The sequence below is a fragment of the Otolemur garnettii genome, unplaced genomic scaffold, assembly GCF_000181295.1.
Source record: "Otolemur garnettii isolate 467f Iridium unplaced genomic scaffold, OtoGar3 scaffold00191, whole genome shotgun sequence".
In the NCBI taxonomy this organism is placed as follows: domain Eukaryota; kingdom Metazoa; phylum Chordata; class Mammalia; order Primates; family Galagidae; genus Otolemur; species Otolemur garnettii.
In genome coordinates this window covers 1,876,431-1,883,114 of record NW_003852586.1, presented here as the reverse complement: position 1 = coordinate 1,883,114, position 6,684 = coordinate 1,876,431, and the positions used below count along the sequence as shown (strand labels likewise).

Genomic DNA, 6,684 nt, shown 5'->3' with positions numbered 1-6,684 from the left:
TTCAGTCTTCTACAGGTTGCCAGCCAGTTCACCCAGCACCATTTGTTAAATAGGGAATCTTTTCCCCAATGTTTTTAATTGGCTTGTCAAAGATCAGGTAATGGTAAGTAGCTGGGTTCATCTCTGGGTTCTCTATTCTGTTCCATACATCTACCTCTCTGTTTTTATGCCAGTACCATGCTGTTTTAATCACTATCGATTTATAGTATAATCTGAGGTCTGGTAGTGTGTTTCCTCCTGCATGGTTTTTATTCCTGAGTAATGTCTTGGCTTTTTGAGGTTTTTTTCTAATTCCATATAAAAAGAAGTGTCATGTTTTTGAGATCTTTAAAGGGTGACAGTGGAGCTTTAATAGGGATTGCATTAAAATTATATATTGCTTTGCGTAGTATGGACATGTTAACAATGTTTATTCTTCCCAGCCATGAGAATGGTATATTTTTCCATTTCTTAACATTTTCAGCTATTTCTTTTCTTAGAGTTTCATAGTTCTCTTTATAGAGATCTTTCACAAGATCTTCCAATAAAACTCCTGAGTATTTCATCTTCTTTGGCACTACTGTGAACTGAATAGAGTCTTTGACTGTTTTTTCAGCTTGGCTGCTGTTGGTATATATAAAGGCTACAGATTTATGAGTGTTGATTTTGTAACCTGAGACACTACTGTATTCCTTGATCACTTCTAAGAGTTTTGTAGAAACTGGTGTTTTCCAGATATATAATCATATAATCTGTGAAGAGTGAAAATTTAATCTCTTCTGACCCTATGTAGATGCTCTTAATAGCCTTTTCTTCCCTAATTGTGATGGTTAAAACTTCCATTACAATGTTAAAGAGCAGTGGAGACAATGGGCAACCTTGCCTGGTTCCTGATCTGAGTGGAAATGATTTCAGTTTAACTCCATGAAGACAATATTGTCTGTGGGTTTTCTATAGATGGCTTCTATCAGTTTAAGAAATGTCCCTTCTATACCAATTTTCTTAAGTGTTCTGATCATGAACTGATGCTGGATATTATCAAAAGCTTTTTTTATATCAATTGAGACAATCATATGGTATTTGTTTTTTAATTTGTTTATGTGATGAATTATATTTATACATTTAAGTATGTTGAACCATCCTTGAGATCCTGGGATAAAACACACTTGGTCATGGTGTATAATTTTTTTGATGTGTTACTGGATTCTGTTGGTTAGGATCTTGTTGAATATTTTTGCATCAATATTCATTAATGATATTGGTCTATAATTTTATTTTCTTGTTGAGTCTTTTCCTGGTTTGGGGATAAGGTTGATGTTTGTTTCATAGAATGTGTTGGGTAGTATTCCATCTTTTCTACATTTTGGGAAAGGTTGAGTAATATAGGTACTAGTTTCTCTTTGAAGGTTTGATAGAATTCTAACATGAATCCATCTGGTCTCCTTTTAGGGAGATTTTGTATAGTTGATGCTATTTCAGAACTTGATATAGGCCTTGATATAGTTCAACATTTCCCCTTCGTTCTGGCTAAGTCTTGGGAGGTGGCATGCTTCCAAATATTGGTTAATTTCCTTCAGATTTTCATATTTCTGGGAATAAAGTTTCTTGTAATATTCATTAAAGACTTTTTGAATTTGTAAGGGGTCTGTTGTTATTTCATCTTTACCATTTCTGATTGATGAGATTAGAGATTTTACTCTTTTTTTCTTGGTTAGGTTGGCCAAAGGTTTATTTATTTTATTGACCTTTTCAAAGAACCAACTTTTCGATTTATTGATCTGTTATATAATTCTTTTATTTTCAATTTCATTTAATTCTGCTCTAATTTTGGTTATTTCTATTCTTCTGCTGGATTTGGGATTGGAATGTTCTTCCTTTTTGAGTTGCTTGAGCTATCCCATTAAGTTGTTGACTTCCTCTCTTTCCATTCTCTTGAGGAAGACTTGCAAAACTATAAATCTCCCTCTTAGGACTGCCTTTGCAGTATCCCAGAGGTTCTGATAACTCATGTCTTCATTATCGTTTTGTTCTAAGATTTTGGTAATTTCCCTCTTGATCTTGTCTCTGACCCATCTATCATTCAACATAAGGTTATTTAGCTTACATGTTTTTATATGAGACTGTACATTCCTGTTGTTACTGAGTTCAACTTTTATTCTGAGAATAAATGTTCTGAGAAGATACATTGAATAATTTCTATTCTGAGAAACTGAATAACTTTTATTCTCAGAATAAATGTTCTGAGAAGATACTTGGAACAATTTCTATTCTTTTAAATTTACTGAAGTTAGACTTATGACCTAAGATGTGATCGATTTTAGAGTATGTTCCATGGACTGATGCGAAAAATGTGTATTCAGTTTTGTTAGGATGAAATGTTCTGTAGATGTCTGTTAGGTCCAAAAGTTGAATAGTTACATTTAAATCTAAAATTTCTTTGCTAGGCTTCTTATTGGAGGATCTATCCAACACAGCCAAAGGAGTGTTAAAATCTTCAACTATGATGGATCTTGGAGAGATCAAGTTGCTCGTACCTGTTAGAGTATCTCTTATAAATTGAGGTGCATAGATATCAATAACTGAGATCTCATCATATTGAGTATTACCCTTAACAAATATAAAATGGCCATCCTTATCCTTGCTTACTTTTGTTGGTTTAAACCCTATTGTACCTGCAAATAAATTTGCAACACCTGCTTTTTTCTGCTTTCCATTTGCCTGGAATATAGATGACCATCCCTTCACCCTGAGTCTATGTTTATCTTTTAAAGTAAGATGAGATTCTTGAATACAATAGATGTCTGATCTGAATTTCTGTACCCAATCAGCCAATCTGTGCCTCTTTAGAGGACAATTTAAGCCATTCACATTGATTGAATTTATTAATAAGCCTGGTAAAATTTTGGGCATCAAGTTGCTCGAAAGTGCAGTAGACATTTTTAATCCTTTTGCCACTGTGGAAGTTGGAATTTGATCAAAAGTCTCTGAGTGTGTTTACTTTTGTGGTAGAGGATTGCACTGGTCATTATGGAGGATAGGTTTAAGAATTTCCTGGAGAACTGGTTTAGTTATGGCAAATTTCTTCAACATGTGAATGTTGTTAAAGTATTTAATTTCTACATCATAGATGAAACTCAGTTTAGCTGGATACAGGATCCTGGATTGAAAGTTATTTTGTTTTAGGAGTTTAAAAGTCGATGACCTTCCTCTTCTGGCCTGAAAGTTTTCAGCAGAGAGATCTGCAGTCATTTTAATACTCTTCCCCTTGTAGATTATGGTTTTCTTATGTCTAACAGCTTTCAGAATTTTCTCTTTCATATTAACTTTATTGAAGTTAATTATGATGTGCCTGCAGGATGTCTTGTTCAGGTTGAGTCATGCTAGGGTTCTGAAATTATCTGCTATCTGAATTTCAGAATCTCTTGGCATGTCTGGAAAGTTCTCTTTCATAATTTCATGAAGAAAAGCCTCTGTATTTTGTGAAACAACTTTGTTGCCCTCAGGGATTCCTATAAGGCAAATATTAGTTTTCTTCAAATTATCCCAGAGCACTCTGAGAGAAAGATCCATTTTTGCTCTCTATTTCTTTTCATCTTTGAGTTGAAGACAAAGCTTTTGAAGGAGCTTTGGAAAAGGATCAGAGATCCTTTCTTCTGCCTGTTCCTTTCTGTTACTGAGGGACTCTACCATATTTTTCAGATCTTTGAGGGCTGCAAACTCTTCCCTCAATGTTTCAAAATCTTTGGTCATTTTATCTTTGAAATCATTGAATTCTTGAGACATCTTTTGAATAATTTCTTAAAGTTCTAATTCCCTCCTTTCTTCCATTCTGTTAATCTTATTTTCTATCCAAATTCTGAACCTGATTTCTGACATCCCAGCCATCTGTTTATGAATGGGGTCTTCAATTGCACCCACCTCATTTTTCCTTGGGGAGTTGATCTACTCTGGTTATTCAAGTTGCCAGAAATTTTCTGCTGATTCCACCCCATGCTGAATTTACACCATTTGGAGTTCGTATCAGAACTGTTCAGTTAGTGACTGCCAGTGGAGAAGATGCCAGCTTCCTCTGGTTGCCCAGAGAGGCAGAACGTGTCTGTCCTGTTGAGCCTCAGGGGTGTGAGCCTTAGTGTTCCCAGTGCTGCTGCTGCTGTTCTAGTGTGATTCCCTTTCAACTGATTGTCCTCTGGTAATTCTTAGGCCACTGTCTGGGGATGCTGGGAGTGCAGCTCTAGCAGGCAGTTCTGGGCCCACCTGGCCCAGGTGCTGGAGGCGGGTAACTCCTCTATGGCACACAGGGTGCGTGTGGGACTACCAAGCAGTTCTGGGCCCACCCAGCTCAGGTGCCAGGAGCAGGGAACTTGAGACTGCCTGTAGGGCACACGTGGGTCTGGCAAGCAGTTCTGGGCCTGCCCTGACCAGGTGCCAGGAGCAGGGAACTCAGCAGCTGCCCACAGGTCTAGCAAGCAGTTCTGCACCCACCTGACCCAGGTGCCAGGAGCAAGGAACTCAGCAGTCGCCCATGAGGCGTGCACTGGTCTAGCAAGCAGTTCTGGGCCCACCAGGCCTTGGTGCCAGGAGCAGAGAACTTGGCAGCCGCTCATGGGTACAGCAAGCAGTTCTAGGCCCGCCTGGCCTGAGTACCAAGAGCAAGGAACTTAGCAGCCACCCACAGGTCCAGTAGGCAGTTCTGGGACTGCCCAACGTGGGTGCCAGGAGCAAGGAACTTGCAGCTGCCCGTGGGGCACTCGGGGCCTAGCAAGCAGTTCTGGGCCTGCCCGACCAGAGAAATTTGGTGGCCACCTGTGCATGCCCAGGTCCCAGGAGTGGGGAACTAGTTGGTCACTCGCAGGTCTAGCATGCAGTTCTTAGCTGGCCCGACCTGTGTGCCTGGAGCAAGGAACTTGGCAGCTGCCCATGGGGGCGTGTATGGGTCTAGCAAGCACTTCTGGGCCAGCCTGACCCGGGTACCAGGAGTGGAGAACTCAGCAGCTGCCCACAGGGCTTGTGGGTCTAGCAAGCAGTTCTGTGCCCACCCTGTCTAGGTGCCAGGAGCAGGGAACTTGGCAGCCGCCCATGGGTCTAGCAAGCAGTTCTGGGCCCACCCCACCTGGGTACCAGGAGCGGGAAACTCGCTGGCCACCCACAGGGCACATCCAGGTCTAGCAAGCAGTTCTGGGCCTACCTGACCCAGGTGCCGGGAGCTGGGGACTCTGCGACTGCCCATGGGACTTCCATGGCTCATGCAGGTCTCAGGCCATGGGAGTGGGGATCAGTGCACATGGAATGCATATGGCTCTAACAGGTCTCTGACTGCAGGGCCAGGAATGGGCGCTTGGTCCCACAGGGGTAGGGGACGGTGTTCTTGAGCCCCCCCTCACTGTCTCTGTAGGCAAGGGAAGAAGAGTGTACTGGAAATTCAAAATGGCAGTGAAAAACATTCATTCAGTTTTTCTGCCTGGTGAGAGAGTGTTTGGGATCTTAGCAGGGTCCCTCTAGGGGAGTAGATCCCCCTTCCTGTAGCTCTCACACATGGGGTGAGATAATAGGTCCTCAGTTCACCGTTTGCCTGTAGAAAACTTACAGGAGCAGATGAAGAGAAAAGAAAGAGAAAAACACAACTTTCGGGGGGGAGGGGATGGAGACTTTCCCTTTGGGGTATATTATGTACCTGGAGATTGCTTTCTTGGAGTCTCAACTTGCCTCAGAAGAAGTGTCCTGCAGATATCACTCTTCTGTCTCAGCCGAGCTCCCAATCTTCAGCATTATTGTGTATTTTCCAGACATTATCCTTCCCTCTGGATGGGAGCTTCTGTCAGAGGCTGGCGCCTGTTGGCCATCTTGCCCCTCCCCTAGCAAGACAATTCTTAATCTACATCTTTTCTTTCCAAGGATGAAATTTGATACCACATGAACTATTCTACAACTAAGTTGGGTAAGATCCCTTGAAAAGCTTAGATGCATGGTCTCTAACATGGTATGATGCATACAGATAATGAAAGGTAGGTAAGCCTTTAAAAGCAGGAATACTTACTAAGGGTCATTAATGACTGTTCGCAAAGCCCTGAGCAAATCTGCACTCGTCATTGTGTTCAAGTTCACCTCCACGGCTGCACCTTTGGCCTTCATGCGAGCAATGTTATCAGGCTGATCAACACATAGTGGAATTCCCACCATGGGGACCCCATGAGAAATAGCTTCATAGACACCATTCATTCCACTATGGGTGATGAAAGCTTTGGATTTTGGATGACCTAGTTGAGAATTGAATAAGAAATTGGAGATCCTTATTATAAAGTGTTAAAAGAATTTTAGGATCTAAGGGGAAGACACTGAGATGAGTCAAGGAAGACAGCAGCATTTAGCATTCTCTGTAAAGATGAGCACATAGGTCACTGCTGCCAAAGACATTAGTCCTCACTGAATTCTATGACAATTTTGCCTTAACAATAGAAAATGTGAATCTATAAAGTAAGTGGCCAGTTCTTTAATCGTATCTAGTATAAAATTGGAGGTAAAAGGAAATACATCTACAACAATTAAATGTTTGTTGAATATACTAGCTGTCCAACAGTGATTCAGTTTGTCCCTCTTCCAAATGCTGTTGTCACTGTCTTATAGTCTCACCGAGAAGGTCATTCTGGGGTATCCAATCATAGAGCTGAGTATTGGCTCCTAATGTGGCTGGCTTCTTCCCTTTGTGTC

General features: G+C 41.2%; 1 pseudogene; it reads right to left on the bottom strand.

Moving 5' to 3' along the window:
- The window catches only part of LOC100951940, a 15,402-nt pseudogene that overhangs the window by 1,905 nt on the left and 6,813 nt on the right, over positions 1-6,684 (bottom strand).